The sequence below is a fragment of the Papilio machaon genome, chromosome 1, assembly GCF_912999745.1.
Source record: "Papilio machaon chromosome 1, ilPapMach1.1, whole genome shotgun sequence".
In the NCBI taxonomy this organism is placed as follows: domain Eukaryota; kingdom Metazoa; phylum Arthropoda; class Insecta; order Lepidoptera; family Papilionidae; genus Papilio; species Papilio machaon.
In genome coordinates, this window is record NC_059986.1 from 4328359 (window position 1) to 4355790 (window position 27432).

Genomic DNA, 27432 nt, shown 5'->3' on the forward strand with positions numbered 1-27432 from the left:
CTTTATCAGTTTTCTTGCCATGAAATTGCGTGACCACTTAGAAGGTGTCTTGGTTGTAAGTACTGTGATTCCAGCGAATTGGCTCTTAATTTTAAGCTTCTACATAAAGAAACAAATGCCCGAATACTGAAACGTCACTTAAATATGTAAGAGCGTCTTAAATTATAAGACCACGCTTAAACTCCAATATGCAATTTTCGTAAGTCAGTTAAAGACGCATCTCAACTTTGATGCCAATCAAATCGTACCATGCTTAAAGGCCACTCAAATCACATTTCTTATACTGGATCGTCACTCAACGACATTTTGCTGTCAAAAAAACTGTCATGTCGACTTAAGTACGCCAACAATTTAAGAGTGGTCGCGAGCTATCTTAAAAGTAAAAATCTAAGGTGTTAACATGTCTGCTTCATCATTATCATCGCTTTCAGACAAATAAAATTCTCATGTCACAATGTTCGTTCCCGTACTCCTCCGAAATGGCTTGACCGATTCTCATGAAATTTTGTGAGCATATTCAGTAGGTCTGAGAATCGGCCAAAATCTATTATTCATACCCCTATAAAGTTTTTTTTAACTGCGCACGAACGGAGTCGCGGGCGACAGCTAATATTTATATAAAAAAGCCGACTGAACGAGAATATATCGAAATCGCAAATAGGTTTGTAGCGACATCTGTCTGCGCCCGCTTAAACTGCTTAAAAAGTGTCTTGATGATATTATGATTTATTAAAATTTTATTAATTTAAACTTGTCAAAACATAACGCCAGATGCTTTCCATTCTACAAAAGTAAGGTCAATTTTTTTTATTTTTTTTATTTAAAACTAATTTAAACAGAAAGGATATTTTTTAACAACCTTCTTTGATTTTTGAGTATTTAGTATTTTTATTTTTATTTTCTTTACTATTTGGGAATGAACACGTCTTACAACTATAGGTTGTCCAAGCCATGCTGCGTGAAACGGATACGTAAAGTGAATTTTAAGAAAACGTAATCGAGAACAAGTATTTTTTATACACTCTTTGACAGAAAACAAAGGATGTTGCCATGACGTAAAAATAATACGTCTACTTACGGAATCACGCGCTTACATGTCTTGATTTGCGTTTGTGTATTCCACTTAAATTTTGACGTCTGTTAAATTGTAAGCAATGCTTACGAAAGGAGATATTTAAGTAACGTTTCAGTATTCGGGCAAAAGCGAGACAAATTCACTGCGTTATTTGAGACTTCTCGTTTTCTGTTAATTGGACGGGGAGGGTCGCTTTAATGACAACTTGTCAGTGTTAAAAATTGCTTCTTTATTATTAATTTGACTTTTACACGATAAACTTTCTCAGATATAATCCGAGTTTTCTTAAAAAATATCATGTTTTGAAGTTAATAAAAATTCCGTTGGTAAGTTCAACCTGACAGACTCAGTGGTAGTTTTATATTCATTTTAAAACATATTAAACAATGTTCGGAATTTTAAATTCTTTCTAGAATGTACCTATACTGTAAATGTATCGCCATTCGCTATGCAATCAAAGTTGGCTACAGGACATGGTCAGTAGAAGTGGAGGTTTACACAGCAAACATCGGACGGGCTACGAACAGAGCCCTGTCGGTCCTAAGTCAGGCATCATTCACTTTGCAGCTTTCAAAATAACCTAGCGATAGTCCGTTTTATTACTTTCGTATTCGTTATATAAAAAGAAGTGAGTTTTAGAAATGTGTACTTTACCATTTTTATATTGTTTTTAAATTAAATGATTAGCTCTTCCCTTTCATACATGATTAAATTAATATTTTGAAGGTGTCGTAAAACTTCATCCTTCTTAGAATAATAATTTTCAGTGTTTTTTTTTAGAATAAAACAATGTAATAAATTAAAGGAAGATTTAGGGAATTGTGTCATTCGGAAAGATTTATTTTGGCAGCTTTGTAAACGCCTTGTAAACTTTTTCTCTTGCACCTGCTTGCTTGTCAGTTTACAATTGAATACTAGTTAAGTTAAAGGCGAACACAAAACGGGTGAAGACTTTATTATCATCATTTGCCAAAAGACAGTCATTTCCAAGAGGTCTACGAGGGTAACTAGGAAAATAAGTACAGAATGACATTTCTCTCTTCAAAATTTCTTCGAACTTGAAGGTGACACATTTGACTAATTTTAGTCAGATCAAAGTCTTTAGTTTTTACTTCCGGTTTAACTCGCCGTACGCTTTAACCCTATCATACATATTACGACATTTCTTAATTAAAGATCAATGAACATATTATGACAATTTTCTATTTATGCCCAATGAACATTTCTTTGCTTAAAAAACGAGATATTATTCCGTATAGCAGTTGACAAGAAGGGGTAGAGTTAATGTGTAATTTTTATGATTTGTAGTCTTAAAGTTACAATTTATTTTTCTAAGAATCATTGTATACCATATCGTAATATTGAACATCGTTTGGCGTCTTTCTCAGTTATTTGGAGCAATTAAAGGAACATTGATATAAAGTAGGGACTGCTTAAATTTAAACTCTCCACTTGACCTTTTTTCCCTTTTGAGTAGCAGCTAGCCAACCGAAAATCCGAAATGTGACCACATTACGGTGGAAACATTATGCGGGAAATTTTAGCAAGTACAGTAGGTTAAATTACTTGTTTTTTTTATTTGTTTTAGCAATAAACTGACGGTACTTTGGTTTTTATATGAAGCCTTTTCCACGGATTAATAGTAGAGAGATTCTTAATTACTGGGTTATATAAATAACTTTTGGTGTTAAGTAATTTGTGAAAAATACATTTTTATGTATTTATATAATGTCTCAGAACTCAGAAACTCATACCCTCATTATGAGAATATAGAAAACATGAATAAGTCAACGATTGTCGGTCTTAATTGTTGATATCCGTTAAACTACATAGTATAAAGTTTTCAAATATATTCTCTGTTTATTCATATTATTCTCGTATACGTAATGTTAGGTAACATTATCGGGCAGAGGTTTAATTCTGTTGGGCAGTAACATCGGAGCGCACACGACGCTGCAAATATTTAATGGTCGAAGAGTCGAGCCTCCGGTTCTAAGCGGGCATTCACTTCTCAGCTTGCAATAAAACCTCGCAGTGCCTCCAGCTTACAGCCACGGCTTACGGCTTAACCGAACTCGAATAAAAAAAGGCGCCGAAGAGATAATCACTTCACGCTCTAACATTCTGTTATTTAAAGTAAGGCTAATAAAAAGGCGGTTTTTGTCAAAGGTATAAAATGTTTTGAAACCACTGACGTTGTTCGGCTGTTTATGCTAGATCTATATAGCGGATACTAATTCATTTTATTCATCGTCTTAGTTGGTCCAACATTTTAAAGGTCAGAATCATACCAAATTTTGCACATCTATTTCAGACGCCTCTCTTTTTGTATTATACCAATTATCAAAAGGTTTGTATAATAACAAACCTTTCAATAACATTGTATTCAAGCGTAAGTTTTGATGACTGGACACCAGATTTTACGTTTCATTTGAGAAATACTAGCTGCGAAAAGTTTTAAATCGAAATATTTACCGAAAGTGCTAGTCAAGGCCGCGAAGCTTTCTTATAACAAATATTCTTTTATATTTTAATACATAACAATAACAGTTCTTATTATAAAAACGAAGATAAATCATTAACGATGTAAATGATATGGATTTATCGATATACTTCTTGGTATTCAGAAGCCATTTTATTATTACGCAGTAAGAGCTTGAATAGAGGGATGAGTGTGAATCCCAGTTCATTAATATTCATGGATAAATTATTCCTTTCATTGTCTTTCGGATAAATGAATTGAGATCCAAAAAGGAAAATAAACGCGGATATATTAAAATACCAATTTGCGTGTTTTGTTGTATCAGAGTACAATTCAAAAGCGTACTGATGAGCTCAGCGCAAACTTTGTTGGGCTTCGCTAAAGAAATATTACTTATTGTTTGAAATCTATCATATTGCTTTGAAAGTCCTACGGAAAATTGAGACGTTTTAAATCAAACTTAACTCGACATTTAATTGAATAACTAATAAAAACACAATTTCCTATATGTTTTTAGTTATTGTTATGAAATTATTATGATCGTTAATAATAACGTGTATTCCTAAAAACTAGCTTGACAATAGCACTGATTATCCAAAGTACCAAAAATATTAGTCAACTATTTAACAATGTCTTAACTGTAATCGCCTTCCTATGGGTCCCCTTCTCCGCCAAATCCACTTCCCCTATCCATACAAGAAAACTGTGGGAAGGGAACTTGGATTAAAATAAGACCTTCAGCACACACACTCATCAGGCGAAACGCGGAATTGCTTCCACTTCATGCCTGTCGTCTGTTAGTTTGTGGTATTTCACCGGTTGACCCGGCCTATTCATGCACCCATAAAATCTTGGTATTGTGGAATCTACCAATGTAAAAGTAATTAAAGTAATAAAAAAAAAATCATTTAATTCAGACCATTATAAGTCCATACATTGTTAGTAAAATAATACTTAAACATAATATCCGTAGATTGTAGTGCAAGCGGCAATTCAAAGGATATGTTGAGAAAACACGACAACGTATCCTAAATAACTATTTGTATTTCTTGCGGTAGACAATGTTCAATTAATAAACATAATTTATTTTGATAATAAAACTGAATTTTCCATTAAGTCATTACTTAATAGCGACTAAACTAGGGAATATTTTGAAGCAATGATTGGAACCATGCCAGCTGCTGAATTTTGATATCGTTCATAGCGACGAAACTCTAAATACCGTCTCCGCAATATCAATGGTTGACATTCCACAAGTGTTCGCTTTTTTCAACTACCCCTTTGGAAGCAACTATCGCCAAGCCATAAAGGAAGGAAATGGAAATCTTTCGCTGTTGAAGATGTTATTTTGAGGGAACCTTAATAGCACATAAAAACTACTGTCATATGTTGAAAGCGATATCATCATTTCCTTGACCCTGTCCCACTTACGTAGGGTCGGTGCACCAGGTTTCCGTCCTCCAAATCAATCTGTCTGCCGTCATCTCCATTGTCACCACCTTCTTGATGATGTCACCTTTCACGCAATCCATCCATCTCTACCTAGGCCTACGTCTACTGGTGTACCTCTCCACACTCATACTTAATGTTCTCTTTCCCACATGTGATTCTTCTCTCCTCATAACATGCCCATACCACGCTGACCTTTTACTTCTCAATTTTTATATTCGTTTTAATTTTTACACATTTTCTTTATTAATTTATATTTCTTTCAAATGTATTGAAAGCGATATACATGCCAAAAAATATTTGCTAGGAACGTAGCTTTTATGAATAATAAACATGCATGAAAGCACTCACACTGTAATACTTTTATGGTGAATTTATTTCAAATAGATTTGCGTAAACACGTCGCTTCCAAAATATTCGGGGATAGATGCTGTGTTCGCGAGTTTGGTAGATGAGTGAGCTCGGTCGGAATTCTGCGAGCCCCCTTTGTGTTCTACTCTTTTGCATTTTTCTACATATTGCTTACAAACATTGCTGGAACGTAAATATTTCTTTGTTCGCGACCAGGTTTATTATTTGAAATTGTTTATTTTGAATTTACGTCGCGTCTTAAGACAATGTATGCGAGCAAATTATATAGCAGAAGTGCTGAAAGAATTTCTTGTAAAGTTTTCACTGTCATGGATTTTTTTTGTTGTAACTGACTTTTAATTTACATTTTTCTAATGATTTTTTTCTCTTAGTAAAACATCATATAATTGATTACATGTTTTGGAACGAAGTTCCTTATCGCGCGTTGTGAAAGGGGGCTAGACGGAAAAAATTCCTACGAAAAGTTGTCACGACACTTTTTGCTATAGACGAATGAGCGCTACTTCACCATGGCAACGACGTGACAATATATAACGAAAATTCATAGAAATAAAATGTACTTCTTGTGAAGACTTGTTTTTTATTCATAGAATAAACATTGGTTCCTTCACTAATTAATTGAAAGGAACTTCGTTCCATCCGGGTGTCCCTTGACACCTCTCAAGTTTTTTTTTCATAAAATAGCTTTAGCATGTTCTTAAATTTTGATCTCGACTGAATAAATGAAATTTGTTTTGTAAACGAGCCATTTTTGAAGGATTAATTACAATAAAATTCCTACAATAATGAGAGTGAGACAAGAGAGAGGAGGGTGCGAAAGAGCGTAGGATGCCTGTAGACTAAACGACTAGTGACGTCGAACAAACACAGCGCTGTGTTCGAGGACGCAGCAAATATCGCTTGAGAAGTACTTGCCTGAATACGATTGCATACATACTCTCCGTTGCCGTTGTAAATATTTTCGAAACTAAATTACATTTTTATTTCTTTCAATTTTAATATCTTATGTTGCAAGATATCTATATATATATAAAAGAAAGTTGTGTTAGTTACACTATTTATAACTCAAGATCGGCTGAATCGATTTGACTGAAAATAGGTGGGCAGGTAGCTCAGAACCAGGAAACTGACATAGGATAATTTTTACCCCGTTTTCTATTTTTTATTCCGCACGGACGGAGTCGCGGGTAAAAGCTAGTTTATAATATTCTTAAAATAGTTGAGCTATTTAGGTACGGAGTCGTTCATCAATTTTATTACGAGTAGTTAAATGTACTGTTCTAAACTCATAACTTAATTCAACAAATAATATATTCAGTAACTTAAGTCAAAATATTCGTAACATAAAGGCAAAACTTGAAGAAGAAAGTTTTATTAACAAATGCAAACCTGCTCACTTAGAGTTTAATTTCAAATAGGTCGAAAATACAGAGGTCAGAGACGAAGCGAACGTCGAAACAGTTCGCAATCTGATACATCGATTGTTCGCTCGTCCGCAAAATGTGAAGATACAATCAATTATAGAAACCAATTCATCTTCATTCGGGAAACATATGTTCAGTACTGTCCAGCGAAAATACCGTTCTTTTGCTAATGTTACTTTTTAAATAAGTGATTAATGTAAAAAGTATTGTGTAATTAGATTATTCCAATTAAATAAATCACCTGGTAGAAAATCGAACTCTGTTAACCTTTGTTATTCTAAGTTATCTTCTATAAGTACTGTTATATCTGCATCGTACAGATCTTCAATTTATATTGAAAAGTACACTGTATAGAGCCGAAATATTTATTATTTTAAATACACTTATTTTGCTTATTTATGTTAATGGGAATAATAAATTTTACTTAAATGTTGAATAGAAAATGTTTTTTTTTGCGACTTTAGAAGTTTCTCTGATTTTGACTTTGTTTAGTTTAATAATTAAGTATGATGAAAATGGTTAATTCCCGAATGTAATGCAACCCATATAATCCATATTCACTTGTAATGGGTTTATAATAATCATACTGGATATAAATTTCTTGGCTATAAATATTTTATGAAAGTCTGTGCATTATTGCGAATACAATATAGTAAAAAGCAATATTTTCTTGTCCATGAAAAAGAACGGTGTTAGCTTTCGAGGACCGTTTCATCTCGTTTTATGTACTCTTTAGACAGATGAATGAAACTTTTTGCTGATTCGCCAGAGGTTTTGCGGAAAAGATGAGAAGGGACGTGTAGCGCTGCCAGTCGTCGGCCTCCATCCCGCGATGAATATTTTGTGATTTCCACTTTTATAGAACAGTAAGGCCTTTTATATTCTTTCATATTTTTGTGAAGTTGTCTCTTCTTTATTTTATAATCGTCACACGCTTGTTTTTAACTTACTGAAGTACTAGTTTCAGTTCTATTTAGAAAGTTTTAATACAAAGAGAAGAAGTGTACATAGTAGCGATATCTTTGACATATACTGAACCGTAACAAATAATAAAGAACTTGGTTAGAAGAAGGAATATAATCTACATTTATTTAAAAGAACCACATAACATATTTTCGTTACGAGATCATTCGAAGCACTAAATATAAATAATCTAAATTGCAATTCCTTCAATGAGGATACCTATTCTAGCTACATCAGAGAGCATATTAAATTAAGTTTCAATTGGGCGTTGTTGTTCTCAACGAGCTGTGAAAATTGTCCTTTTCAGCTTAGTTAATTCATCTTTTTAAAACCTCAGTACAATTAAATTGTCATTATACTGAATGGACTCTTATTGCTTAATAGTTTCTTAAATACTGATTTGAAATTATATAATTTTTTAAGTTGAGACTTAGAGGATTAGATACTCTGAATAGGCTACGTATAGTGCAACCGTAGCTGACGATCATGCGTATCTGTAGTGATACATTTTAGAGTTTATATTATTGAACACCATACATTCTAATTCTACTCATAAATTAACAGAAAATCAAAAAATAACAAATGAGTTTTATAAAAAAAAAACATTGTGAAAAAAAGATCTACATATTACATTCTATTTCGTTAGTGTAATTAACGAATTTTATAAAGCATTGTAGTAAGCAAGTTTGTTCTTTGTGTCTGTACCACGTGAGTGAAAAGCGGGAGATGTTTGGAGAGGAAAATTGTAAACTATGTATTTTCATTTTGAGGAATCAGCTTTAGTGCATACTAGAATATATTAATTAGGAGTAGTACAGGTGGGTTGCTTCCTTAAAGCGATATTCTAATGAATAAATAAGAGCAATATTTGTATACTTTTTTATTATTATTATTATTGTTGTAAAATCCGTACGTTAATTATGACTTAAGATTTTTACCAATTGCAGGCATATTACTTGCCTTTATTTCGTGGTAGTAAATTTCCCACTTAATCGGATGTTGACATTCAAATAATATGCAATAACTTTGGAAGGTACGTAAAAGGCTTAACTATGATATATTCTACAAAAGTTAAAATTACTTAACATGCTAGTATGTCAGAGAGTGAAAACAACAGTTTTGATTGAGAACATAAAATTTTGGAGTTAAAATAAAAATAATCAAGCCTTTTTATGCACCGAGATAAAGACAGATTTGATGGAAGGGTTACATCTAGTTAAATTTAACAGTAAAGAATGCGAATCAACAAAACTTATGTAAGACACTTAATATCGCAGTAAGGAGTAAGTGTTAATGTAAAGGAAAGGAAAGTTTTTCACATGAGATATTCTGTAGGCGTAAGCAGCTGAAGAGATACTAGCCCATGGGCATGTGAAGTTGGCGACGGTCCAAAGTCCATGGGAAACACTTACACCAAATGTAAAAGGAATTTTACAGATGTGACTACGTCCAGAATTTATTTTCCTGTGATGTATTAAAGTTTATGACCCGGTGACAAAGCAAGTTTATTGGTGTCAATGGAATGGAACATAAAAAAGAAGGTTAATGTGGCTGTCAATACCACCAAGTTATTTTTAAATTGTTAATTTTACAGGATTATTGACAATATTTTGGAAGCTGGCTTAGTTAGCATATTAATATAATAATGATCAAATAATCACCTTTATATTATACTATTGTTGTATTAATCACTCGGCATAATTATTTTTATAAAATGAAATTACTTGTTTGTGTTATTCTCAGTTACAATCTCTCCTGAAGTATAAAAAACTGAAGACGAGCAAGCGTGCTTTAAGAGTTGGAGTCGCGACGAATGCGTGTGTGGGCCAATCGCCCCCTTCGGGCGCGTCAGTGGTTGGGGCGGGGTGTATCGATCTCGGCGGGGCGCTTGCGCGGGCGCGGCGGGGCGGGGGCGCTGGGACACGCGGGGCGCCGGCGGCCTCGCGAGCGTAGCAGCCGCGGCCCGCGCAGTCCGCAGCTGGCCGTCAGCCGAGCGCCTGCTCACTGCGCGATCTCCATACACATCCCGATCACCGCATCGTTTGACATTTCAGACGCAGCGCGCGTCAACACCACGACAAACTATAAAGTAACTACCGGAATTGTTCAGTGCTATAAACTTTTCTTTAATTAATCCGAATGAATTTAAAGACGTTGAAATTATACCAAATTTTAGGTACTCAATGGTTTTCTAAGTTAAAATTTTAAAATAAAAGGATTTTCAGATAATAATGTATAAAATATGAGGTGTGTTGCGGTATTTTTGAGTATAAAATTTAAGTGTTAATATATTGGTAGTGATAACAGCTGTGACTGAAAAACGATCCGTTGGAACGTTGTTCACGAGTTTACGGATCGGTAATTCTGCACATAGTGAAACCGAAAAGAGACCTTTGCTGCGTCCGCTCATCGAAGTGATAAAATTTATGACGTACGGTAAGGGTGGGGAGGCAGGGGATGGATGCGTTATCTTAGAGTTAGCGAATGTGTAAGCGATGGATGTCTTTTTCTTTTGTTGAATGTTTGTATTTTTCCTCAATCACATTAAGTTTGATTTTAATACCTATTTGTTATATTACTATCTAATTTTTAGATAACTTCACAATTTTTAGCTTTAGAAATATTCATGTTATTGTATAATTAGAAACACAAAAGTAGAATCTTAGTACTTTTGCAACATAACTAATCTGCAGCTTACTTAGAGACAAGTTATTGAATTATTTTATTTAAATGTTTCACCTAAAATACTTGTTAGAGATATTTGGATTTAATAGGATCTCAAAAAATGCGATAAAAACAACTGCGGGGAACATTGCTACTGGGCTAAGAACTACGTTGCTACAGGGTTACGAGCTACGATGCTACGAGCTACGATGCTACGACTGTTTTGAAATGAAGTGACTGACATTTACCTTCTCATTTAAAATGTATAATTACTATATGACTTGCTTTGAAATGGGGATAACCTCATTTTCATTTGATTTTTTTATTGGTATATAAAGAGTAAAATGAAATAAGCAAGAAAATGAACCATTGTGGAAGTATTAGAATATTAATTACTTTAAATTTCAAAGCAATAAAGTGTGCTTTATAAGTGTTCGTGAAACATGTGAAAATGTCTTACAAATAAATAAAAATTGCACTACATATATGTATAATATTAGCTTCAGTCACTTGGGTGAGAAAAACATATATTAGGATATGTATAAAATTTATGTTCGTGTCCTATGTCGGAATGAAATGATAGCCTGTGGCGGGCGTCGAATCGCAAAGCCTCAGGGGTTGCACATTTTTCACTTTTATTTATGGATTTCGTACAATAATTTATTTTATGACTTTGGAGTTTTTGATAAAAAGTTAGACTTTGCTTATTTTATTACAAGTAAAAAATTTAAGTATATAAATTAAGGATATGAGTTACATTTTAAGCTTTTAAATAAATAAATAAAAATATACATGAATACATATACCGATTTCTTTGGGGTATTTGACGTTGTAAGTGGAACTCAAAATGTCTGTTTAAAGTTCTAAAACTTTTTTGATGTGAAGTTTTCCTTTGAAATGTCTAGGAATATTTTTTGCTTTCTACTGGCTGAGTTTTTCGTTTACATACAATTATAAAAAACTTTGCCAAATTTGAAATTGTTATTTACATAAAATCTAACAAAGTCTTGGGGATATAATGTAAGATATCTATGTACTTAAATATGAGCTTAACATATTGATAAAGATCGTCATCGATCGTCTAGATCGTCTAGATTTAGAATGACGATGCGATTTACATAACATATTAATTCTCTATTCTGCTGTTGAAATTATAATATTTTCGTATTATCCATAACAGATATAGATAATTGTTTACTGACATAATGGAGAATACATTTGCGAGTTTGAAATTATCAGGTTAGTTAGGTTTTGAGGTATATCTTGGTTTTGTAAAATTTCAATAAAAAAGTCTTGATATGATCTACCTACCATATTTAAATGAAGAAAATGTTAATTTAGCCTAAGAGGTTAAAAATCACCCACAATTTCTTTTCGTGTTCAACAAATGGCCCGGACTTTGATGACGGCAATAAAATTTCACCGTACAATATTCTAATGTAATCGTAGATTGAAATCTTACGATTTCGGAGGAAGACCTACGATTTCTTAAGCAAACTTCGTACAATGGAAAAACCAGCCTCAGAGATAAAATATCTCATTACTTTTTACAACTTTGAGAAATAAAAGAGAGAACGCCCGAGGGAGCTTGAACTTTTCATCAGTGGAAGCGTCGATGTAGGTATACATATCAAGGCTCTTATCTGCAAACGAAACCCAGAACATTACCCCCAAATAAATCGACTCATGAGGCGGTAAATTTAATTTCGTGTGAAAGTAAGTCGTATATCGCATGCCTTATCTTGAGATTTTACTAGCCTCGCGTAATCTTTGTTTATTTTTTTTTAGAAAATTTTTGCTTTTCTAAATTTAGTTCTTATTTTGAAGATAATAAATCAACATTAGAATTAAACATTCAATATTTTTGTATATTTGACATTGTAGTTACAAACATAAAGGCAAAATAAAATGCAGTTTTATAACATGCATATTAACGTATGTTTTAGATAAATATGCAACATTTAACGAATCCATTTCCTTTGAATGCTTTAGCAATTTATAAAATGTGAAGGCTAAATGGGATTCGGATAAGCTCGTTATTGGTAATAAAGCTTTATCAGTATTCAGGCCACTTGTTTTAGCATTGAATCTTCGCTCATGGGTTTTCGTTCTGTTATTTTATTCAGGCCGTGTAGCGGACTGTAAGAAGGTGCTAAAGAGTGAATTGCCAAAATAAATGGATGGAAAGAATTCACGACTACATCAGTGTACTGCAACTCATTCGGTCACCGTTTGTGGATAAATGATGAATGAGGGATTGATATCTTTGAACCCTAAACATAAATAATGTAAATTGAATTTAAAATAAACATTGACATTGTAACTTTATTCATTTTACATTCTGCAGTGACTAAACATTGAACAGTTCCATTAATTATAAAATGTAGTTATCTCACTAAATGTAACAGCGAAAACATATTTCAATACTTTATACAATTTAGTCTTTTGTAAGTCAAAATAATATTAGCGTTTTGGACTATTTTTTGTTCAGGGTAAAACAATAACAAATACCATTACTCTTATATTATAAAGGAAATAGGTTTTCTCGTTTCTTTCTCCGAACCTAAAAGTTATTCGTGTAAATATTCTGATCACGTATCTAGTCTGTTTGTTCACATTCGTTGCGCTGCCACCGCACGCAAATAATTGGCTAACTTTATAAATTATACGAAAAGTGCGAGATAATTCTGCAATACAGTTACTTTTAGTTACTAAAAGTTTCTGGGCGCTGTTTAAATATTAATTACATATAACTAATTTGACTTTTCGTTCTGGACATGGCGGTTAAATTTTGTTTTACTTTAAATCGGCGTTTATTACTGTAATATGAAAAGGTTGGGAAGGGAAGGTGGATTTAGCAGAGGAGGGGAAATATCCTCTATTTGTGCGTTGTTTATTTATTTATCCTCCTCTGTAAAGTTTGGCAAAGCATCTGGAAATGCAGATGTCTATGGCAACGGTTACTTCGCTGTTTTGGCGAATTCAAGTGGCCGCTTGCACTTTTGTTAGCATACGTTGTAAAAAAATACGTTAGATGAAGAAAAGTTATTATTATTATATTATTATGTAAGTTACATAGATACTCATCTAATTCCCTTATAACCATAATGATATAGAAGTGCGCATAAATAAAAATTATATGAACATATAAACTACTGCTGTACAAAAAATGTGTATTATTCAAATCTAATTTCTGTAATGAATAGTTTAAAATGGTTTTCGGCTCTTCACAAATTATCAAAGTGGACTTTGCCCAGGGCTGCGGTTTCATTAAGGGTCCAGTAAAAAGGGACGAATACAAATTGCTTTGATCTATTAAGATAGATAGAGAATGTACTTAATCCTTTATATCTTTTTAACTATTCACGTGAAATTCTTTGTCAGAGAAAATTATCCTTTTAATTTATAAATATTGAATAGTATTATTGGTTGTTGCAATTAATAAAACAAAAAAAAATCATTTTGAAAAAGTTTTAAGTTTGCAAGTTAATCTTTTTCATAACATTATAATCTTCAGTTATGTAATAGGTATTGCCGAAAGTTATTTTAAATGCATGTGTAGACAGCAACGACGTGCTTTGACAGCTAGAGTAGCAACAGGTGCCTAATGGAAACGCATAAATTATGCACGCCGGCAGGGTATTCGGTGATTGCTTCTTGAACTTTACATCTGACCTGTTTACTTCATGTCCTGGTTACAACGATTAGCTACGGTTTGTTCGTTTTAATTTATTCATACTTGATTCATATATTTACAGATTATATCAATGGTTATTATGAAATCTATGAAATTATAATGTAATATATTATAGAAAAATTTATTGACATATATTCGTTGAATTAAATTGAAAATTTGAGGTGTTAGTTTTTAAAAGTTTAGTAGCTACTGTATTCTACTTTGATAGAGGCAGTTAGTTAATTTATAATAACAAATTATGACGTTAATGAACAGCGATTAGCCAACAAACAAAAAATGCCAACTTTAAAGTATTAAATAATTCGCTTTCAACCACTTTCGCGCACAATGTTTTCTTATATTCAGATGTATGAAAATTATTAAACAATATCCTGATTCCAGTGGCAGGGGCTGACCATGACTATGCTATTTTCATATTTGAAATGAATTTGATTATTGTGTTACTTTTATTCAATAGAGCTCATTCTATATATTTTTCACTGAATTCCAAAAGGAGAAAGTTAACTTACCTGTATGATTTTTCTTTTATTAAAATGCAATTCTTGTCTATCTTACTTTCTTAATTCATTAATAGTTTTTAAATTATTTAAACTTTCGTGAGACATTACCATTAATTAAAATAGGAAACGGCTAAAAGACTCACGTATCTTTGTCCGATGTCGGAAATGTACGTGAGTGTTTTAGCCGTTTTCTATTTTAGTTAATTACTAGTTTTTTCCTCTTTTACTTACCTTAGAATTTCCCTGTTTCGATTTACTATTTTTGTTTGATCATTATTAATCTATATCAATAATGATCAAACAAGACTGTCCTTGATTAATGTTGATGCTCATTATATTTAACTAGTTTAGCGTAACGAATTAGCGTGCAGCCATCTTGAGATATGCGAGCGGATAATTAATGAACGGTTGGCCTGCGGTATCCAGCGCTTAGTGCTCATTAAGGGTTAGAACATCATAATGAATCTGTTTGTGCTGAGTATTACATATCTTCGCTCTGCAATATGAATCTTATTGCTCTAAAGACCTTGGATTCAAGGTTTTGTTCCAGAAAATAATAAAGCCGTTCATATTACAGTTCAATGAGTGGCAAAGATTTCGTTTTTTAGTTGACAAGTGAATATTATTATATAAAAACGTGTATTAATGCAATATATTATTGCTCGTGACTATTAATAATAATTACATACAAGTGTAATATATAAGAAACTTCAGTAACATCAGAATAATGTAACAATGTACTCATTCGCTTGGCACCCGGACACCATTAGTGACAAATTTAATCAACTTTATTAACGGTAAAGGGTTTATTCAAAGTACTTTACAAATTTACCTTCACAGAAGCCTTTAACTACTTTAAATATTTTGTCATGCAAATTCAACTCCTACACAAAGTCACCGCTTTTAATGGATTCATTTCAACACAATTAGCGCCTTATCAAAAATGTACCACTCATTTATGTTTTGAAATAATTTATGATAACGGGTTTGATTAATTTTAACTGGTATTATGCTTATTACATTAGAAATAAGTAAGGCTCAATGACTCGACAAAGATATTATCTATTCAGTAATTAGTATGTTACATACCTGCACAATATCTATGTAGGTAAAAAAATATGTCTAATTTGTTTTTTAATTTTTTTTGAGTGAAGCTACTTTGTGCTGATTGTGAAGCTGACTTTGGAAGTTCCTTTTCATTTTTACTTAGACAGAATCATGAATAAGAATGGTAATAAATAATCTTAATAATTGTTTAAATATTTCTTAATTTTTTTACTGTCAATTCACGCGTTTTTCTAGTGTAGGTATTGTTGAAGTCTTAGGTAGATATAATAGAAAAACTTACTTATATTTTAAATTCATGAAGAGTTACTTAAAACTCGTAGTTACTGTGATTGTTAGAAAGGTGTTTTAAAAGAAAAAGCCTTCTGAAGATGTTGACGTTAGATAGTGATGAGGGGGTCGTGAGTTAATTACAGCCAACAAACGTACCATGTAATGGATCTAAGGCACGAGCGCTTCAAGGCGCTGCTATAGGGGTAACTTATATAACATAGTTAAATGGTAAGTTAATATTTACTGATATAAGCTGCTTATCTATCAACTAGTAATATGAATAAAAAATTATATTTTTCGGACGCTTTCCGTTAGTAAAAAGCTGATATTGGTGAAACTTTAGGAGGATTTTCCTAATACGACGACAACGAAAAATAAAATGAAAAAGTTTTCGTTTTCAATGCCTACGTATAATTTTTGTGTTTTTTTTATTTATTTAGGTATTTCTTATCAGGTTCAGGTTCTATATTTTAGAAGTCTAAGAAGAAAAATATATAATTTATATTTAAAGTAAACGATAAACTTAGGACTAAAGTTGTAGGAATGAGGTTACATAAAGGCAGAAAATGATGACATTGATTTATCGGAATCTCTAACATAAAAATTTATTAGGGTCACTACGGACAATTTTGTACAACTTATGACCGTAATAAAATAATGACTGGCCAATTTATATTAAATCCATAATACGCAAAAAAAAAAAAATTAGGACACCAACATTATAATTTTTGAACTTTAAAATTCCACAATTTGTTGATGGTTGCGTATCCCTCAATGTTCAGATACAAAGTGAATTTTTATAATATCTGATTTTAGCAACAATATAGATACTTAAATTATGGGTATTAATTTCTTGAAATAAATAAGGAAATAGTTTTTGTAAATTACTCAACTTTCACATGTATTAGAGCTTAGTGATTAGGAAAAATACAGTTAAAATTCAAGTTTTACTATGGTATAAATGCAATATAATTAATAATACTACATTGTGAGGAACTCTGTAAACGTATTTGCCATTAGAATTTGTTAACTAGAGGCGAATCGGTGTTGAAAGGCTTGTATTCTAATTGAACGGTTTGAACGGAAAATCTCAAGCGGACCTCTCGATACGGATTCGTGAATGATTGATGCAATACTAGATAGACCCTATGGCTTTCAACGCAGAAAAAGAAGACTTACTTTAGTCAAGTTGCTTCATTGTTCTTTAGAAAAGACATGTCATGTTTAAAGGGAATTTTAATTTTTTCCACCAATTTAAAAAAGACCGAATTACTTACTTTGTCAATTGAATAAATTGAACGTTAATCATTTTATGTATTGTACTTGCTAATATTAAAAATGCGAAAGTTAAGATGGATGGATGGATGAATGTTTGTTTGAAGGTATCTCCAGGACGGGTGCATGGATCTGGATGAAATATGGCGTAGAACACAGTCTGGAAGAACACATAGGTTTTTAACTTATTAATTAAATTTTGTTTTAATTCCTCGCGGACGGACTCGCGAGCAAAAGCTAAAGACTGATAAGTCAATTAATTAATTTATTTCACTTATTACACAAAAAGCCAAAGGGGATTTAGAAGTACCTTCCAAGAATTCCGATAATATTGTGTAAATTTTAATAAACAACGAAACTTAATCCGGTTTTGTGTAATTATAACTTTCTTTAATAACGTTTTATGTTTAGTATTAACATACAGCGCAGCGTTCAAAGGTAATTAATATGGTAGTATCAATGAAAGTCGTCATTCAGTCTTAATTACTTTAAGCGTATAACGTGTAAATCGTATTGTTTTATGTACTATTCCATTATCCACGATACTTTTACAATATTAAATAATTAAACATATTGAAAACAGCTATGTATATATCAAACGTAGTTAACGTAAAACATGTGTATTTTAATTTAGTTCTTATCAAGAAATAGATTAAAGACTATGACTAATTGGTTAAAATCTACATATTCATTATTCCATGTGCACAAATTTTGTAAACTGATAGTCACGTCCTTAGGTTACGACTTAAGTTAACATTTTCATTAGCTCAGCTCGGGTATGATTTGATTAATTATGCAGTAATTTAATGGATTGGATTTGGATGATTATATTTATGTTATTTATTTGTAGTCCTGACCTAACTATAACTGTTAGTCATCCCCGGATGACCTCGTTTTTAACTAATAATAATTTCCGTTTTGAGGCGAGTACCGTCGTATTCCTTTTCTGATCCCAAGAGAATGTTTTGAGTCTCTAAAATAAATCAGAGTTATTAAACAGGTATCTGCTTCGCTCATCGTCTGGTATCCGAGGATAACGCTTGCGACATATCGACCGATCATTAAAAGTAGATTCCACTGCGGCGTCCTGAAAAGCGTTCTTGTATTCACAAAGACGTCGATAAATCGGAAAATTCCGAAGAAACGATCTTGACGTCAAGGAAATCTTGTTTAATATGTTTTCAAGAAAGATATTTCACGTTCATCAAACTCTTCAGTTTCATTGATTTTATTCTTGTTTATTTATAAAATGAAAAAATCATAAGAATATTTTTAAGACACTTATTTCTGGGTATATATTTAATAAGTCTTTCTTTAAGTCCGTACTTAAAGATCCATGCCCAAGGCGTTAGTTGGAAAACGACTTCGAAGATAATATGTACGAGTATACAGTAAAGTGCAGATAGAATTTAAAAAAATAAAAACATTATTACTTTGAAATCATGTATTGGTAAAATATCAGAACATCGACTGTAATATTATTGTACTCGTACTTCATAAACATTTTTATTTCGAGTTTCGTAATATCGTAAAAGAACGTAAGATTTATCTCATTATGTTTGAGTTGAAGAAGGAGCATTATATTATGCGTAATATACCTTTGTTTTAATATTCATTTCCTCATGAGAGAGATTTATGTTACATTCTTAAGAAATAAATATTGTTTTACCTCAAATTCAAAGCCACGGCCAAAAAAAAAAAAACAAATCGAGATAATCTGAAAATACATCTTAATACGGTGAGTTGTGTGTTAGAAACATGTTATTGACTCCATGCCATTTCAATTACTTTGAGAGTACATTATAAAGATAACATAAAGCTTATCGTAATCTTTACCATATGCCGAAATAGTATATTTAGTGACTATGGTATTTTTACAAAGTACAAACAACTGTAATTAGGAACTGTAATTCAAAGTTTAAATTCAAACTCTTTATAAAATAATTTGTAAAACGAGGACTCTTAATTTAAATATTATCTTGTGCTCCTTAACTTTAAATGGAAAATACGTGTAGTTTTAAAAAGCAGTGGAGTAAAATTTATTTGCTCAACTTTGATGAAAATTAAAAAAGTGATTTAAACAAACTTTGTTGAAAATGTCAGAGACAATTAAAAAAGAATCGATTTAGTAATTTTTGTTACTGTGTTGTTAAAAAATTATTTAAAAGGATACCGGTGAAGCAAAAAAGATACATGTAAAATATGGCTTTCTATCTTTATCAACTAAACGTTCCTGTTTTATTCAAATTTACCTAAACGTCAACCGCACAACAAAGAAAATCACTATGGGTAAATTTTGTGCCTGATAATAATACAATTCAATATATTCATGCCTAGTTCTTCAACTACCATTATGTAATAAGTATTACTTTTTTAAACATTTTATTCGTATGTTTGTATCCAGATGCACGGATACGCACACCTTGACTGAATCCGTGCGTTTATGAAGTCTGAAAAATATAAACACAGAACAAACACTACTATAACATGAAGAAATCGTGTGCGGTGTATAAGAATATTGTTTAACTTTTGTAGTACTTATTTTATTGCAATAAGCCTATTGATGGAAATTGAATGGTATTTCATTGAATCTTTAAAAATTTTATTTTCAAACGATGAAAGTTTATTTTCATTTAAAAAGGAATAAATAATAATGTTGAATATATTTCCATTGTCTTAAATTTTTATTATTTGTTGACGTAACCTTTTAAGTTAAGTAAGTTTCCTAATCTTAAAAGACAAAGGAGTGTTATAAATCAGAAACTTCAAAGTACTTTTTGGGTTGTTGTTTACTTAAACATAATTTGTATTTTTAAAATGATTAAGCTATCACGATCCTCTTAACGTTGGGTAAAAATATTAAATATAAAATCAACGGTTTACGTAAGTTATTTAGTTTAACAAAACACTTACGTGGCACATTTTAAGTACCGCACTGTAAAATACAAAATAAATCTAATTCATATTATTACATAAATAGATAGTTTTATTTATTTTATAAATACTTAAATAAAATTAAAGAAATATCATGGTTACTAACTTGTGAGTCTTGGCGGTCGCAAGAACTGCGGGGAGAACTCGAAAAGGACTAATCGACTATTTTTAGACCTCCATTCAAACTCATTCAACAAACGAAAATAAACATCTCATGACATTTCAGTAAATTCGCGTTTGGGTTACATTAAATTTCATTCATAATAAAGTTTGAAGTTTCAAAGTCGCGTTACTAGCGTAACTTACTTGTTTTAATATGAATCAGCAACTTATTCCAAAATAAGTTACTTTTAGAAGACTCTTAATCTTCTAATCTTTATTAGAAATTGTTAGTTTATCCCTGTTCATTTTTACTCGTAACATCCAAAGTATAGTAATATTTATAGTTATAATAAATACTAAAAATCCGAACCTACCTATTCGCGGAACAACTCCCGTACGCGCGTGTCTATAGTTGATTGTTTTTGCACGATAGGTGTTTTAAAATAAAATTTCATTTCATGTACGAATCGATAGATTTTTTGAATGTTACAATGATAAATTGTGCTCGGCCAGCGCAGCATTTGCTCGTTCGATTTCGCATGATTCTGGCTCGATCAAAACCATCACGCGTGACCATTCCGATGTGGATAATGGCCTCGGTTAAGTACTCAGTTGGATATTATTATTCACACGCAATTGGATTTATTTGAAAGCATTTTTTAAAAGTATATAATGTTAACTAAAATCAAATATAATTATTAAAATTAAATGTTTATACAACGCGTCGTCCAAAAAAAATTAATTTTTCTCGAAAAATATGAACACGGCATTAAATTTTAATAAAATAATGTGTTTCTCCTATTTAGAGATCGATAGATAACATTTTCCTAATGATTAGGAAAAAACCGACACTGAAAAACGACACGACGAGGCCGGTCAACATCTGTTACATCTTGGGAGAATAAGATAAATAGATTTTTCTGTATATGTTTAAATGTATCTGGGATAGAACGATCCCTATATTAGAGCTTGGAGTGTGTTTTTTATAATTCTATCTCCAAACGGCATAAGTTAAGTGTAAAACAAAGTAAATATTTTTACCTAAATAAAATAGAAGTAGCAAATAATTGGAAGGTAAAATGTATTTATATGAAAAAAGTTTCAAGTAAATGAATTTACCAAGAGTTAATGAGCTCGTAAGTTAAAACACAATGTTGTATTTAAGAACCAATGAACATAAACGAATTTCTGTATGTAAGGAAATTGCTTATACGAATATTTATAAGCTTTGAAGTTATTAAAAAAAAGCTCAGTAATAATTTAGCTGAAAATTTTAATTGTTTCAATTACGTCACTCCAATAATATGCTTACATAACTTAAAATTTTATATGAAAAGCATTCTAATCGATCGTAGAACTGAGTTATATTATAACGAAATTATAATATAGCTATATTCAATGAAATCTTCTAAACGCATTTAGATGGCTTTCTAATAAAAGATTTAAGAGTTACTGGAATGCATGTATTTTCATATGAATTTTAAGAACAGATTCGTTAACGCCTAATTTAATATTTAATCTAATATTGTTTGAACAATAACACAGTTAAGCTTATTTCCCTTTGCGAAATCTCCTTCTATTTCTTATTTAATTAAACATTTTTGTTTGCCGTTCTGAAACACGGTATAAGCAGGCAATTAATTATGTATTATGCGAAATTAGAAATTCTAAGAGGACACAAATTGAACTACAGGAATTACAAATTTGTTCCCTAATATTATTGAAATAACATCCGACTTTTTCGTTATTGTATGTAATACAGTTACAGTTTGATTTTGCTTTGAAAAATTCCAAAAAAAAACATTAGATTCCAGGTTATTTATCAGGTCATATTCATGAATAAAGGGTACATTTAGTGGATATTGTGGTCAAATTAACGATTTTATTTTAAATAACATTGAGAAAAAATTCCGACGGTGAGACGAAATAGTATTAAAATAAGGATGTCTGTTATACATACGAATATCATAGAATCAAGGTTATATTAGTTTGTGTGTTCACGCGTAAACTTCCAAGGGTCAGTACGGCTCAAAGTGGCTTTACCAAATTAGTTTTATGTGTATTGTGAGCTTACTCTTTCATCTCCTATTTTATTGCGTTGCGCGTCTCGGGATTTTCTCTGGTTTCTTTGTAAAATGTTTGATTAAATAATATATCGATATTGAGTATTCTCACATTTATTTCCTTTATTTGTCTGAATAAGATATTTGCGTACAGACCTGGGTAGACAATGTGTAGTAATAAATCTTTATATGAGTTTGAATAATGGATCTAGACCAAATTACAACATAAAGTGGTTAGAATTATACAATGGTTTTTCTCCTTTGGTATAGACTGTTATTGCATCTGATAATAAGTGTTATTTTTAGAGCATTAGACGAAAAATAACAATAGTATCATACAGGTTTTATTTTACATATTATATTATATTCCGTTTGTATTTTTTTCGTATTATATCATATTATATTTTATTCCTGTTGATTAAGTTTTATCAATACATCAAACTTTCCTAATACTGAATAAAAATAACCTATGTTACATTTGGTTACTTCGTGTGTTGCAAAGTTTGTCGTCTCAAATAAACGTTTGACTGGTGTATCTGCGAGTATGAAGTTTACCACAAGTGCAAACTTGTTTACAACCTAAGGAATTACCGTAGTTTGCATACTCTGTACGTTTGGTCGGTAATTCACTCCTAGTCATGCAGATTTTAAGTGTGTGATGTAATTTAAGTGATTTATATGTCTGTGTAGTATGTAGTAATACGACCTATAGAATTACCGTGGAAACGATCACTAATCCGTCAATGCTTCAAAAGTATAATTATTCACTTGATTTTATTAAATTTATCAGTATATTCAGATTACGAAACGTTAATGTGGTAATAAAATGAATATAATTCAGGAAGTGGACTCATTACTTAGGACGAGTAAACTTGAGTCGCCACTCAGTAAGCCATTTGGAGGGCCACGAAATTCGTAAGTGTCCGCGCACATTTTGAAGTTTCGTCGTCGGGATTATATTTATATAGTTTTAAAAGTAAAATAAAATGTAGAACTTAAAGTTACGTTTTCAATTTTTTTTTGATCCTGCAGTAAAATTTTATAGTTTTGTGGGACTTTCTTCATACATAAAAAATAAATAAATAATACATTTATATATAAAAATGTTCCTAGTATTTTTTCGAGTTTACTATGAGAGAGAGAGAGAGAGTTTTTTTGTAGAGTAAATAAAATTTGTAACTATAAGCTATAAGCACTCTAATATTTTAGTTGTCTTAATAGTCCTGTTAATCAAATATAAATCTAGCACACTTGGCATTTGAAGTTTCTACGGAAATAGTTTTGAATCCTTATTAATGTCAATAGCCACTTATTACAACTCGGTGATCTTAATAAGTCTAATCAAAATTCGTTCCGAAAACAATCAAACTATGTTCAAGTAAAGTGTGCACATTAGGTAAGGAGATAAGCTAACGACAAGGAGTAACCAATTTGTATGTTGCGGGGCCGCTAAAGCCGTTGAGATTTAGCGCGGCGGTGGCCATTAAGACAACAACGACAGTTAAACTGAAACCGGGATGGGCTCTGAATTTTAACGAAATTTACTGCTATGCAAATGCGACCCAGCCGAAATCGTAGCCCTGGCTTAATTATTCTTGTTCCTCAACTTCATTTCTTTGTTTTCTTTATATAAACGTGATAAAATATATGAAATTTCGTATAATATTTAATTTTAATTTAATAACTTACTTTCTCTTTTTTTTAATTTTTAAGCGTTATACCAAAAATTTTCCTTATCTTTTATACATTTCACACTACTTTGAGGTTTGCTCATCTCATGTGTTCAATGATGTCTTCAGAATAAATTATTAAATATCCTTGTTATTAAATCTAATAGTAAATCTTTTGTAGAAGCATCAAATGCAACTCAAAGACGTTGAAATAGGATGTCGATTTCTAAGAAATCATCCGTCTATAGAATATTCTGAGGCAAAAGCACAATGAAAATGGAAGATTAACGCTTGCCCATTAAAGCCCTGCTGCGGACGGCCCTGTCGTGATTGATGGAACCAATTCAACGCTTGTCCGTAACCACCGCGCACCGCCCGACGAACAAGCTGGCCCTTTACTCGTTAAAGAACACAGTACAGTGATTTAAAATTAACATTTTGAAATATACATACGTTAGAGGTTGTAGTGATTTTCATTTTAATTTCGAAAAAGTTCAAACACAAATACGAACATAATTCATATGACATTTACACACTAACTCGACTCAACTTTTTTTTCCTTAGTCCTTAAAATACCGAGTTTAAATAACTGTAGAGTATTAACTAATTGTACTAATGATTCCAATTCAATATCTTGTCCACAGACTATGTGTTATAGAAGCTGTAAATAACAATTGAGTGTACAATGCAATTAGAACAATATTCGCCAAGAGAGTAGACCGCTATAATTGAATTAGTCTAAAAGCTTTAACGTAAGCAATGAAAACGTATTTACTTAGCAAACTTGTATACTGGCTATTCTCCGTGTCACGTCTTTTCACCAGTAATATTACCTTTATATGTTCTTTATAGAATTTTATATTAAGTTATTCGGGATTTTTTAAAAATAGTCATGTGTAAATTTTTATTATATTTTGATAGTTACTCGCAATATATCAAAGTGAGGTATATTAGTCGACTGTAAAAGTAAGGCATTTTGTAAAATGTAAAACACTGCATAAATTTTCATGTTGTTAGGCAGCAAATGGTATAATTGATCGGACAGGCGATCGATCAAAGTGACGTGCTGTGCACGGTGGAGATTTACTTAATCGGTGGGTTATTGCAAGAGCGGAAAATTGCGGAGAACTTGGCAACTTTAAAAAGATAACCGGTAAATTGCTGTTGACACGCTGCTAGCATTTTGATGTCGTTAGAGTACCGGTGAATTCATTTTAACTGAAACATCTTAATTACCGAGTCAACTTCAAAGCGTCATCTTTTGATCAACAAGTGTGGAGTGAGTTAAGAAGTATGGCGGTGAAAACGTCTTGCTTACATTACTTATATATAATTATTTAACAGATGTCGTTCTTTACAAATCAGTTTTAAAACCAAACTAAGTGTTAAACTTTTTTTCTTTTGCTTCAAGCAATGCAATAAACAAACGAATGTTATATTTTGAACTTCAAGAAAACATAATACAAAAATAAAAACAGATAATTTTTACCTAGTCGTGCAAATAGGTTACCTTTACAACCTTTTCATTATTTTTGGTGCTAGTATTTTATAATTGATGTCGATAGCTCCGTTGATATTTGTAGGCGTTTTCGATAGCGTTCAGGGAATTCAATGAGGGGCTGGAGCTCGGCCATCAATCACGACCATGAATTTTAGGAGTTTTATAAGTTTCGCATTTTTCTGGCGAGTCCTTGATATTGTCATATCAGTCGATGCTTTATAAATAGGTAAATATTAAAAGAAATAACCAAACATTTAGCAGCGATTAACCTTTGCTAATACCTACATGTATAGACCTATAGTCACCTACACTCGTAGAAAACAATGTTACTAATATTATAAATGCGAATGTTTGAATGGACGGATGGATGTTTGTTTGAAGGTATCTATCTCTGAAACGGCTTATCAAATCTTGATGATCTTATCTTATCTTGATGATGATTATCAAATTTTGATAGTGGATGTCTGAAAAATAAATTTAACTTCATTATTACATTTTATTAATTTATTAATTATATTAATAATGAAATTGATAATTTATAAACTCCGAAATCGAACAAATATATGTGAGTGATTTAGCCGTTTATTTATTAGTTTATTTATAAACGCCTTAGCTATTTTTTGTTAATGTCATTACACAAACGGCCTTTACAATATAGACAAAATGACCTTTGTGGTTTATTTAAAAATTAACAAGGCTTTCGCTAAAATTGGGACGGCGTTATTGTATTTGTGTTGTATTAAATTATACGAAAGCTGGGACTGTTTAGGTAAAAACATTTTCTGCCGGTCCATTGTCCGAAGCCGAGGTAACACATTCTTCTCTTTGAATATTGAATTACAAATTAATTTAGAGTTCTAAATTAAATTTCAGACGACTTCAAAAAGAAGGAGGTTATCAATTCGACTGTATTTTTTTATGTGTGTTACCGCGAAGCGCCGCCCCTATTGCTTCGATTTTGATAAAAAATATTTTAATCGAAAGATAGTGCTTGTAGTGCAATATACAACATGTTACAAGAAAGAAGAGAACATTCTTACCGTCGAGGGTTTTCAAGACTTTATTTTTTTACTTTTAGTGCATTTTGTTTGAGATTGTTTTTTTAATGAAGTTGGCTTTCTTTTTTTTTTTGGATTAATGTTCATACTTAGTACTGCTTTAACCAAAATAAGTATTAATATTAATATATTTTGTTTCAGAGTTATGGTTACTACGGCTACAGAAACAATAATTGAAACAATAAGAAAATGATTCGGGTAAGTATTTATTATTATATCAAAACTTGCATTGTAAATGATATAGAGAAACATGCATTAAAACAACTTTAAGTAACCGTAATATGAAAGCATTGTTTCGTTGAGTTTAAAGTTTACAGTATGATTATTATTTATTATGGCTAGCTGGGAAATTGTACTTTTGATCATCTCGTATGTAATTGGTAGCGAACTATAAATTTTAATACTAGCCATGTTTGAGACTTAACTAGAAAAAAATCCAACGCAATGTTTCTTTAAGGCCACTTTTCGATGTTTTTGCACTTAGAATTACATTGGAAATGATCTTACAGAATTGACTATTTATTATCTTCTGTATTGTGTACCTATGGAGTTTTCATCATATAAGCCAATTACAGAATGAAATTTTTTTCCTCATCAATTTCGTTGCTCTTTCCTTCAATGTAACTTTTTTCCCACGTATATTTACAGATGTGAATGAGTAGCGAGTTTATAGATCATCGTGAGCTTCGGGATCTTGTTAGAAATACAATATGTAAACAATATGATATGGCAGCAGTGGCGAGCACGAGCGAAGCATATATCGGGATGAGCGGGCAGCGCGTAGGGCAGAGCGTGGGGCGGTGCTTGAGTGCGAGTGCGCCGCGGGGAGCGTGATGCGCTGCGGCTGGTGGGCGCCAGCCGCGCC

The 27432-nt window shown here is 31.7% G+C and overlaps 1 long non-coding RNA gene across 1 annotated transcript; it reads left to right on the forward strand.

The window, feature by feature from the left end:
- Window positions 1-10060: 10060 nt before the first annotated feature.
- LOC106714451 lies at window positions 10061-27367 on the forward strand. Its single transcript, XR_001357175.2, has 3 exons — window positions 10061-10201; window positions 26709-26765; window positions 27301-27367. It is a non-coding gene; the product is annotated as an uncharacterized LOC106714451 (long non-coding RNA).
- The last annotated feature ends 65 nt before the right edge of the window (window positions 27368-27432 follow it).